The sequence below is a fragment of the Glycine soja genome, chromosome 14, assembly GCF_004193775.1.
Source record: "Glycine soja cultivar W05 chromosome 14, ASM419377v2, whole genome shotgun sequence".
NCBI lineage: Eukaryota > Viridiplantae > Streptophyta > Magnoliopsida > Fabales > Fabaceae > Glycine > Glycine soja.
In genome coordinates, this window is record NC_041015.1 from 5336503 (window position 1) to 5349883 (window position 13381).

The 13381-nt window shown below is 31.1% G+C and overlaps 1 pseudogene; it reads right to left on the reverse strand.

Annotated features, from left to right (window-relative positions):
- Positions 1–4239: 4239 nt before the first annotated feature.
- On the reverse strand, positions 4240–10495 carry LOC114383388 (annotated as a pseudogene).
- Positions 10496–13381: the final 2886 nt, after the last annotated feature.

Here is a 13381-nt window from a genome sequence, read left to right on the forward strand (position 1 = left end):
GAAACCTTAGCTGATTTCTGCGTTTTGAAGAGCAAGTTCAAAATTGATGTTACATTGTTACAATATCAATCACCTCTCCGTGTGTTTGGGTTCCAGTTTTGAACACACATAATTCCTAGTTTTGATGTCAAATTCATATATATAAAAATACAAAAGCTATGAATCTTGCTTTAAATTGGACGTGGATCCGTGATTAAAACACTGAGCCAAACATGCACAATTAACGTAATGAATTTAAGACAAGCAAATGAGCAGAAAGGGGTGTTGTATTCATGGCTAATGTCACATACATATTTTTATGAGTTTAATTTTGATGCACTGTTGTTAATTGATCAAAAGTCATTTTTGAATAGTAATTTTTAAGGTAATTATTATAAAATTAAAAAAAATATATATCAGTCATGATGATTTGTAATTATATTGATGCATAATATAAATCATAAGAAATGCTAAATCAGAAGGAAAAAAATCAATTTATTTGCATGGGCCATTCAGTTATGACGAAATTGTTAATCATAATACAAAATCAGAATCAAATACAAATCACCTTTTCAACTTATTGGCATAAAGAAAATAAACAAGATATCTTTGTGATGTGCCATACTAGAGTTTTCTTTTCCTTTGCTTTTGTTATTGATTAACATAGGACCGACACAAACATACACTTCAAAAAATTGAAGTCAATGCCATATGCTAGTGTTAACGGAATTTTGCTTTGTCAATGGAGCACACAACTGAAAAAGGAGCAGATAATAAATTCATCACAACAATAGGGAAGGGAGAATAAAAATTTAAAAGGAAAGAAACACGGAAAGCAAAGCATATGGACCAAAGCTGCTGAGCTGGTTTCGTTTGAAGAATCATAAAGGGTTGCAAATTCAAGTTTGTTAAAGCAAATCATTTTGCAGGATTCCCTTTGCTAGTTTGGGCTGTATTTCAAAAGTTTAATTTATATCTCCAATGAGTGTAATTTATACATCTTATCACACTGTAAAAAAATATTTAATAATATTTAACTTTATCATTATATTAATTAATAAAATAACGTGATAAAATGTAAAATTCTATTAAGGTGTGCTTGGATATAAAAAGGTAATTTTAAGAGAGGACGTTATTTTAATCAATTTTTAGAATGATGAGAATTTTTTTAAAGCAAAATTAAAAAATTTTGGATAACACTGAAAATTTAAAATAAAAGAATTTGAAAATTCTTCATCTTATTCATGGTTTCAAGGTGAACACTTCCGTCTTAAAGTTATGATGTATTCTTTCTCTTTTTTTTTTCCTCTCCCTATTTATTTCTCTTTCTCTTAATTTTAGCTTCTACAAATAATAAACTTATCACATTTATTACTTTTTTTTTTGTAATTAAACAATAATTTTACAGTTAAAGATAGTATTGAAATCAATAGATCAAGTTCTAAACAAATGGTTTGAAACACAAGAAATTTAAATTATTTTATCCAAATAAGGTACGCTTTTCTAATTGCTGAAAAGTGAACATGACAGATAGAAAATGGTCTGAGAGACGCCTACAAAATGTACAACGGGAGAGAACATAAATCAGAATGAAATAAAGGTGTTAGGACTCGGTAATCAAATGATTCAGAATCTGATTTCCGTTAGAGAGAAAGATCATTTATGGGTAGAGATGTGATTTTCAATGAATTCTCTATACTGCATTAGAGACCTACAATGATGGACAGTGGCTGAAGAACTGCTGAACGGTTATCAGAAATGTTATTCTGATTGAAGAATATTGATGCAATAAAGACATGGAAGGAGACATGATCATTTTGAAAGTAGAATCATGAAAAAATAAAGTATAACTCTTAGTTTTAGGGAGCTCAATTGTAGAGCAGCAGAGTTTAACATGTTAATCTCACCTCTCTAGCAATAGTACTTTGCAGTTATTGTGTCTCTGATGTTACAGTTTTGTTTCAGTTTGTTGTAACAATCAATTAGAGTTAGATTAACTGCCACACTATAAATACTACTTCAGCCTTGTACAGAACAATTTAGAAACCATATGATTCAAGTTTCAATTCAAATATGTCTGGATTCTCTTTGGTCTCATTTTCTCTCACTTTCGCTTTCTCACTGGATTTCTATTTCTGAAAAAGAATGTGGGTTCTAATGCCAACCTGAGAATGAATTTTGTGAATATCTTGAAGACATTTAATTTATATTTACACAATCAGATGAGACTGTACAAGGAAATAATGAAAATAAAAAAAGGAAACCTCAATAAACATAGCCCTTAATTCCTATAATTTATCACATGCTTACCCTTTAATCCATACTAAATCAGTTTTTTTATGAGAATGAAAGCTAAAAAGAACAAGAGAAGCTAAAATCTAAGGAAAACTGAACCCATGGCATTAGCAAGCAATAAGTGATGCATGGGTGTAGGACAAGACGAAAACAAATGAAGTTTATCCTCAGAATTTGCTCCGGACTCGATAACCAATCAGCGCAAGCATTTCCTTCTGGTAGGGTGTGACTGAAAGTTAAATCTCACGAATGATATACGTACTAAATATACAATACAAAACTCGCATGAAAACGGGTGGCAATTACCTGCGATTTTTTTTTTCTATTTTCTAAGAAAAACATTTGAAAATAAATTTATTAGAAAAACTGCAATAACTGTTTATAAATTTTTCATGTGATGTTTTATAAAAATAAAACAATACAAATATACACAAAAATTGTAATTCTTTTTGTAAATTGTAATCTTTTATATATGTTTACAAAAATTATAAAAAAATATTTTAAATGTATACATTGATTCGTGTTAAGTGTAATTATGTATTTGTAAGTTATAATTCAATTTCAACTAAAGTAACAAATAAGAATCGTTACTGCGCTGTATGACATGGCTAGATGAAAAAAAAGTGCTTGAAACAACAATTTTGAATTATTACTTTATATAATTACATGTTTCATATCATGTCCAACTAAAGTAATGCTATTTTGTTGTATATGATGTCATCACTCATTGAGAGACAAAAAAAACTTTAAATCTTAAAGAAGTAATTTTAAATCGTTATTTTATATTGTTTGAGGCTTATGTGACATGTCATGTGATCAAACTAAACCATCTATGATTAAAATTGTCTCATGCCAATAAATTATATGATAACAAATCCATTTAAAAAAAAAAGTTTATAGAAGTAATCCAAAAAATTCAATTAACCATATTATGTAGGATTTGACCTTTGTCCTATTTACTTAACTTTTATCCTCATGGTATAAACCATACATTGAAACCATTTTGTCATCTCCAATCATAATGTTAAAACCACTTTAAATGCATATTGATTCAAAGCCCAAATCTAGTGTTAAATTATTAGTTCTGACCATCCCGCCAAAAGAAAAATGAAAAATACTAAACGGGAGAGGAATAAAAGTTGTACTATCTTAAATCAGTTGGAAGAAACATCAACAGTAATTAGTACCATAAACAAATATACCACCAAAAGAGAAATCTGCCACTGTTTCATTTGTTCATAATCACTACTCTCTCCACTCCTATTTGAAGACATAGTTGACTAAATTATTTTTTTTTTAAAAATAGCTAATTTAGATATTAACATTAAATTTGTCATTAATTGTAGTTATATTTTTCCAAATTTATCAATTAATATTAGTAGAAGCTTATTCATCTTATCCGATCTTCATAGGAGAGAGAAAGTGACAATTGAAAGTAACATTTAATAATATATTAAAATAAATGAGGATATTTTAGTCAAAAAAATAATTAGTACATGAGATATGAAATAAAATCTTATAATAAAGAACAAAAAAATTTGTTAATTGTCTTATAAATAAGAAGAGAGGGAGGGAGTACATTGAATTGAATTAAAATATAACAATTAGCTGTCTTAAGGGCTTTCAAGGAAAAGGAGAAACTACATTCAAGAACAAACAAAAATTTCTTGAATTGGGAGTGAACTGAACCCAGAAGAAGAATCACATAAATATAACCTCGTTTGACCAATCTGCTACGTACATAATATAGGGTGCCATACTAAACATGCAACTGAGCCAACCAGGCATAAAATTGTAGGCACGGTACATCCATTTGCCTAAGAAATCAACCGAGTATGGAGGCACCTTCATAGGTGGAACGTTCCAAGAGAAGCATGCTGACATCAGTATCTTTGATAATTCTTCGTCTCCATAATAGCTGATAAATATTTGCTTATTTTTTTTAGATACCGGCTCAGAAAAACCTCACTCAACTTCTTTGATAATTCTTCGTCTCCGTAATGGCTGTGTTGTAATACTCCCTGGAGCACTGTGTGCTTTCCTCTTCTCTTCCTTCCTTCTCTTAGCATCCGCCATAACGCGCATTAAAGCAGAAGCCTTGAATATTGGCCTTGGCAAGTGCCTATGTCTGTTGAGCAAAACAAAGGAGCAATAAACACAAGACATGATTAACTGTTTTGCGAAAAATATATTTGACAGAAGTTTGTCTGTCGGGTATGTTCCTAAAAAAAATTGCTTGATTAAATCTTCTTACCTTGCAATACGGTTAACTTCAGGGAGGTGCTTATAGCGTTTCTTTATGGCTTCATGATACTCATGCTTCTTCCGTTCCCTTGGGAGAATCTGTAGCACGATCACAGGTAATCCTCAGTCAATGAAAGGTCTCTTTCGAATAGAAATAAATGTTAGGATAACTGACAGATAAACAATTGGGAGACAAACAATCGTCCCAATTATGATAATTTAAGGGTCTTAAACATAGATGATCCACAAAAATGAAAAACAAGTAAACTAAATTAAATGTATCTGGATCCTCGCAATTCTACTCCTAGTATAACCTTGTCATTAATTTGGAGCCATGAACAGAAAATTTAGGCCCTCCCTTATACTAGCTGATGTCTATGTGTACTAAAATGACAGCCATGCTACGAGCTACAATGAGTAGATCCAATTCAAAAACAAGATCAACAGAAAAATTAAATAAACGAACATAATTGAGATTCATCTACCAATGGCATAAATATTCCCCAAATGATGCTGCAGATATGTTGACACATAAATTATTTGACTCAAATTTCAGCAATACACGAGGTAAGGAAGACATCTTACTACTCCAAGTTGCTCTGATGCTTTTGCCTTCCAGAGCCTAAGGTTAGTGTCATCGCTTCCTGAAATCACATAACTTCCATCACCACTGAACTTGACACAAAATACCCTGCATAACAAAGTTAAAGATCAGCTGTCATAAGAAAATATAAATCTTAGTAAGTAAACTCTGCAAAAACAGCAATAGTATTTTGTTACGAGAAATGCTAGGAACACACTCTCTAACACACACTCTTTTGCACACACACTTCTTGGATTGGTTTAAATTTATTGAAAATGACAAATTTTTATGGGTCCCACATCACATTTAATGATTATCTCTCCTAATTTTGTGATTTTCAATAAATTTTAAGCAATTAGAAAGAGTATGTTTGAAGAAGTGTATTAGAGTGTGTTGCTAGCATTTCTCGTTGGTTACACATCCAAGGTTTACAATGGTTGAAAAGTGACACGAGTAATCAAAGACAATAGAATGTTTGATTTCGTATATAAATTAAGCGAACCTTTGCATTCTCTTAGTATGATAAATCTCCTTGCTGTGACCACCATTGTACTGGAAAATTCTGACCTACAAATGGGAGATCATTACTAGATATGAAATCATTCTTAGTATGACCAAATGCCAAGAGATTAAAAACAAAATTCAAGGAACTAACTGTTCTATCATAAGAACCAGTGACAAACTCTCGTCCAGTTGGTGAGTAGTCAACATCCATCCTGTAGAATGAAATATAAAAATGCAGGTATGATACATTCTAGAATTACCAAAAATGCAATATTTATAGAAAAAACTTCTTACACTGCAGAAACATGATCTTTGTGAACACATTTAGCTTCATCTAACTTCCTAGCATCATAGCTATAGCAGTTACCATCTTCATTTGCCTGCATGGTAATGAAATTTGTTGAAAGAATATAAAAATATCACTACTGAATATTGATAGTGTGATACAATTAAAAAAGACATTTCAACCCAACAATATCTCATGTCAGCCATAAATTCAAAACCCTAAACAATAATAGCTTCAGAACCATCAAATAATATCGTCTGATAAACTTACAGCCGTAAAATTTATGGGTTCCATGGGGTTCCAGCATATAGAATTTGTTTTGGTCTGCCACAATGAAGTTAAAAGTTATTATAATTATTAACATATTTGGAATAAACCATATTTGGAATGATAACGAGAAAAAACTAAACACTAAAAATGTTGTTGAGAAATGTGCCAATGATATAACTGTGTAATTGAAAAGCAAAAACATAGTAGGAACCTCATTTAACAGTCCAACAATTAAATTGATGGCAATAAAATAACAAAATCAAAAACTGCAGCCATAAGTCATAATTTAAATCAATAATACAAAGTAATTACCATCATTATCATTTTCCTCACTGGGGAAGACATACGCAAATCATACAGAATTATACTCCGGTCACTAAAATAAGAAAACAGGTAATTCACGCATAAGAGGTAAGTACATTAAGCCAACCAATATTTTTACTGATTTATATAGTAGATTAAAGTAAACATAATTCAAAATCTATATAAGTAAAACTTCAACAAAAAATGCATACCAAAAGAAACAAATTAGTCCTCTTATTATATATTTCTTTCCTTTCAATGAATGAGATGATTTGCATTGTTCTCCAGATTAATGACAAGTATTGGAATATATAGTAGATATCTCACTATCATGAAAATATCACAGAATAGTTTAGACTTTAGAGCATAGTTGTCAATACCATCGTCGCAGCCAACCCCTAAAGTGGGATAGCGGATTGCAGGATGACGGCTATTCTAATTTTTTTTTAACCTATTCTGAATTTTATACTTACCTATTCTAATTTTATATTTTTACATACATATAATTTGTATTATATAACAATATATGTATTGTTAAATAATACTCATATTCTTTTTTACCTAATATATAGGATTTAGAATTTTTATTATTATTATATTGTGTTTTATTTAGTTTTTATCATTATTATTAGTTAGTTGATTATATTTTTTACTACTATAATTATTAATTTGCTATATCATATATTATGCTTCATTTAGTTTATTATATTATATGTTATGCCTTAAATATTTTTTAATAGTATTATAATTATTTAGTTTACTATTAATGGTTCACAGATTTTTTTACTGCCTAACCCGTTCACAGATAACAAGGTAAAAACCCACAAAGAAACATTGGACTTGGGGCCCAAGGCCCAACAGAATAGAAAAGAGAAAAACAAACCCTAAAAGGCTAAAACCCAAAGACCCGACCCATCTAACCAGGTTCTCAGTTGGCTCTCGCCACCACTATGAAAGTGAAAGTGAAACGTGATGTTTTGAACTTTGAAATCCAAATCGCACTCAAATGGAAGAGCGAAGGTCAGCAGCAGCACAATGTGGTTCATGTTCTGCTGCTTTCAAGCTTCTGTTCAAACTTCAAAATCTAAGTTGCAGTTGTGAAACCGCAACACAGACCGCAATAGCGCCATACCACACCAGTGCTATAACGAACGCAACAGCCGCTCCTTCAATCCACCCCACAGCAGAGGTCATCGTTGCGGCAAGTGGCCACTATTGACTACATAGCTTTAGAATATCACAAATGATCCCTTATGCTGATACTAATAGGAACATTCCTTAAGACCAATGTCTACCATTCAACAACAAAAATATAAAATGGTATTTTCTCACACTAAGGAACCTATTTGTATTACAGATTCAATCATGTTGACAGTACTAGGGCTTTAATCTTGGAAATGGAACATTGAGATGCAACACTAGTCTAAAACAAGCAGTAGTATCAACTAATTAAAACAGTAGAAATGACAAATAATCAATAATTGAGAAAATAACACAAAATTCAATGAGATTAGCAAAACAATAAACAAGCAACAATACAAAAAAGATCCGGATATGTACAGGGGAAAACTGAATTGTATAATAATCAATATTGTAGTGCTCGACCTACAGGCAATCTCACATACCTAGCTGAGGTGGCCAAGAGATTTGGTTCTCCGGGATTAAACCGGACAGAAATTACTGTATCTGTCCCCCATTCAAAACTGTTTATTGGCTGAGACCTGCAGGAGGGAAGTAACAATAACATGAAATAAACATGAAATTTAGAAAAGTCAACTGTGATTTTAGTAAAATAAGTAGAGCAAACAGAAATTGATCAACACCTATTGTGATTCCATATATCTACTTGAGCACCAGCTGTGGCAAAATGCTCGCCATCCCACTGGTGATCAGCACCCCTAAAAATTAAAGAAAGCAAAACAAAGTTCAGTAAGCATAAAAAACAAACAAAATAACAAGCTTCAATATCTTCCTCTGGGATAATTTACTCCAAAACTTACCAAAATGCATTCTTCCAAACATAAACACTTGCTGGCTGCACAAAAGCAAAAATGGTTTATAAAATTGTGAGTTAGTAGAATACCCACTGGAGTTAAAAAAGAAAAAGTAAAAGAATACCAGCACAATATTTCACCTCAACAGTGCTCTTAGTTGAGTCATCTGACTCCATAAGAGTAGTAAAGGAACACTCCAGAGTCTGATACTGAGCACAAATTCCAGGTTACATCAGAAAAATTAGTTATTGAAGCTAAAAATGAGAGCTAGATATAATAGGGGGGGAATTGAAAAGGTTGATTCTTACGTGCAATCAGTTCCACATGACACAAGAATGTGTCCATCTGTTGATGCTGTCAAGCCTCGTACAGCACCACGGTGACCAGGAAACTGACAAACTATCCGTCTTTTTTTTCCAAATATAACAAGCAACAATATTAGATAAACAAGTTGATGCATAAGCAAATAAACTATTTTGTTTACATTTTAGGGAATATCATAGATAACAAGTATATCTCAAAAGAAGTATAATTTCTGTCTTATTTGTTATGAATGAACCCTAGTTTGCTGTATCAAAATATGACTTGAGAAATAAATTTATTACCTTGCAGCTAAATCCCAGAGACGAATATCTGTTAAACAGCAAAGACAAATGTTACAGGTTTTTTTATATGTATGCAACTCAACTCATCCAGCACTGTATGAAGATAACAATGTATAGCGGATTGAGCCTAATGTGCAACAGAAGGATAATGCAATAATGCATAATATCAAACACCCTATAGAAGGAAAATCAATGAAAAAGCGAACCAAAATGACACAAAAAAACAAGGATTAATAGTAAAAGTGAATGAAGATGCAAGACATTTCCCATACAACTATTTCTTATCTCTAGCCTGGAAATATGTTATGATTGATTCTGCTATTATAATGTATTATGCAATATGCAAAGAGAACCATACCAGTTTAAACAACTGTGTTTCATAATCAGCAATGGTAATGCAGTCAGAATGATAACATTTACTTACATTCTTCCCGCAAATAACAAGAAGGCTTCAAAAAAAACTAAAAGAGTAACTCTACACAGCCTAGAAAAACTTGATAGAGGTTGGCCAAATTTTCCAATATTAAAGGGTGGTTGTTGGATAGATAAGTCGCAGTAGTGTTGAGTACTCAGTACTCACATATCCAAGAGTCAATATTCAATAATGATGTCAACTGTCAAGTTACTAACTCATTCTGGCAGAAGAATTCTGGTTGTCTAGTATTGGATTATGAGTTTCATATATATAGATATCTACACCCTTGAATAACAGTCTCCCCTTATCTGGGACATTTCTAGTACTTCCTGAATTTAAAATTCAGAATCCAACCCACCATATTTTGGAAATCCACAACATAGCAAAACAAATTTCCTCCTCTTCTCTTCCAACCTTCTCCATCTCCAAACCAATACTACAATTCAACTATTACTTCCTACAAGTACAAGTACACATATAGCTGCAGGGGCATAACTATATAAGGAAAAATGAAGTACCTCCATCCATCGAACTGGAGAATATCCCTTTCAACTGGCTAGGGTTTCTCGTCATACACGAAACAGCGTCTATATGCCCATCCAATGCTCCAATAAATGGTCTTGCAAAAATCTAAATCCTCAAACATTAAAAAAAACAAAAACATAATAAGGAACAGATAAAAAACTTCACATAAAAAATATAAACATACTGATTACTAAACATCAAAAAACACAAAAAAGGGAAAACCTGACCTTGTCCAACTTCACTGCATTAACAGCACGCACATACTCCACCGCTTTCTCTTGAGGACGAAGGCTGGGATCGTAATTCCGGAACACCCTCTTTCCGAAATCAAAAGGGCAACGTTAGAAAAGGAAAAAGATTGAAAATTTAATCGAATTGAGCAACTAGAAGAACGCTAGTGATGAAGGGTGGTGTGCATTGAATCACCTGAAGGTCTTGACTTCGTTCTCGGGTGAACTCATCCACGGAGCGTGATATAACTTTGACCTTCATTGTGAGTAGAAGCAGCGGAGAAGGAGAAGCCAATCAATCACTCTGTTTTGGTTCTTCAATCTCTGAATTGGAACGCAGAAAAACCCTAGGATGATTGGTGGAGGGAAGCAAGGTTCGAGGCAAAAGGGGTTTTAGAGCTGTTTGATTTACGGCTACAAAATGTAATGTGCTGTTTTCGTTATTGACACGGATACGGGTCGGGCCGAACAATTCGATCCGTTTCAATGAAAAAAATCCAAAAAAACTTTGTATCGAATGTATTACTGTTTGATGCATGCATGGTTTATTGAAAAGATTGCCACGAACACACTTTTTACATACACTTTTAAACACGTCTCATTTAATTAGATGAAGAGATTTTTTTTTTAAGTTTATTGGTTTTTAAATAATTTAAATAATAATTTATAATTAGTTAATAACAAAATTATTTTATACGTTAATATATAAATATTAAAATTTTAATTGAAATTTATCATAAATTATAAAATATTATAAGTCTTATATTTTATTTAATGTTTTTTGCTTCTGATTTATAATTTTTAATAAATTTAAATTAATAAAAAAATTGTTTGAAAAGGTGTGTTGCTAACACTCTTATTATTTATTAATAAATTAATCAATTTAATATACATGTTTATATTTGGTATAAATTAAATAATTATTATAAAGTCTAATAAATATATCATATTAAAATTATTATGATTAAATGTATAAAAAATTATAAATTTTTATTTTTATATTTGTGTATAAAATAATAGAAAATAGTAAAGAGAAATGGTATTTTGTTATGGTCATATTATTCATTTTGTTTGGTAATAAAATTTTAGGGAAAGGGAATGACTCCCAAGTTCAAGTCCAATAAGTAAAAGTTTTCGAATCGAAAAAAAACTTATATTTATATTCATTCATAAAGATGAGTGAAACTACATACAAACAAACCTACAACATATTTTTGGATATGAGATCATGTTCTACTTGACCTATCCTTGAATTGTAGTCTTATTATTTTGTGAAATCATAATGGCAGTGAAGGTTTCATTTATAATGTCATTTGTTAGGTTACTAGTGCAGTTGTGGATTATGTTTAAAAATGGGTCTGTTTATTTTTTGGTGGGCTAGAAAATATTTAATTCAACATAATCTATTACAAGTTGGTGAGTTATATGAGTTGCCTAACCAATTTTTTAAAAATAAAATAAAATATATTTTTTTCTATTTTCTATTTTTCTATTGGACAAATAGCAAATTATTTGTGAGAAGATGGGGGTAAATCTAGTATAACATAAAAAAAAATTGTTATATTGCTATTTTATTTGTCCAATTTCATATACAAGAATATAACATATTATTCGACATTTCATTAAACTCTTGAAACAACACTATCTAATTATTTAAAAAAGAGAAAAATATTGTTATACTATATTTTACCCCCATCTTTTCACGCACATTAGGTGAGCTTTTATAAGTCCCAATTTGATAATCTGTTTATATCACAATTTTCCCATTTCATCTCACTTGTTTCCCACACCGTTCTCTCTACTCCATGCATAATTAATTTTCTTATTTTCTTCTTTGCATGCTACTAAAAATGTCTCCTCGTGTTGGTGGAGCAACCTAAAACCTATAAATTAAGTAGGAAGATAATTCTCACCTCCTCACTTTTTCCACCACCAAGTTCGAGCTTGCTAGACTAATTAAGGTGAGGGAGAGGGAGAACATTGAAGCAAATTTCGGTGTGTGGAAAATGGGAATGAAGAAAACTTGAGGGTTTTGCGTTTTGATGCTGCACCCCTTGCATGTTGTATTTATTCATTAATTTCTTTGGTGTTGTTTTCATTTTGCTTGGATTCATGGCCTATATGTAAAAATCTTCCCGTTGTCCTCTGTTTCTTTTAGTTCTATTTTTTATTATGTAGTGTTTAGAAGTAAAATATGTTTGTTGGAAATCATAGTTTTTAGTGATCGAAATTTTTGAAGTTGTCAAATGGTGTTTTGATTCATGCATGGTTTGATTTCTTGATTTTCTGTGGTGTTTTATATGGTCCACCGAACTTCGGATCTATCAAAATACAGTGGCTTTGATGAAGATAAAAAAAATGTTGGTGTTGCGCATGTGTGCTTGCATTGTCGTTTAAATATTTTTGGGATCCTGCTGGATGGTTATGCATGTTGTTATTTTGAAGTTGTACTTCTAGATAAGTGTTATTTGTTTGAACTTTCCTGGCAATTTTGAGCATGGTTTTTGTTGAAGTAATGGTTGGATTACGTTCCCTTATGTGTTGGAATGGTATTCTTAATTTGTAACGTGAAACAAAGTTGATTTGGAAGCTGAAATATGGCTTAACTAGATTGAACTAAATGCACATTCTTATGCCCGTGCATGAATTGTCATTCCTCTTAATTTTTGTACAAAAATTATGGAGATATTTTAGGGAAAAAAGAAACATGCGAGAAGATGACTGTTGGGATTTTTTTTTCATGTTTAGAAAGAAGAAGAAAAAATGAATTTACATGCAGGAGCACGAGGACGTGACATAGTCAGATTTTTTTTCCGTAGAATTTTAGGAGACTTTTAATCATACAGAAATATTGCTTGAAAGCTGGATGTGTCGGGGTTCATCCTTTTAATTTTTAGAATTTTGGAACATCATTTGAGTAATTAGTAAAATTATGGTTTTAAACGAGTATTCTTGAGCTGTCTTATGTTTTTTATTTTTTTTAAAATTATTTTATATTGGTTTATAAAAGTTTAATGTGTTATATTTTGAAATAGGTTATATATATATATTAGTTCAAATATTGTTATCATTATTGTACATCGAAAATAAAACAAAATTCTTAAAAAATATATAAAATAAAAACCCTTTGATTATAAAATTATTCATA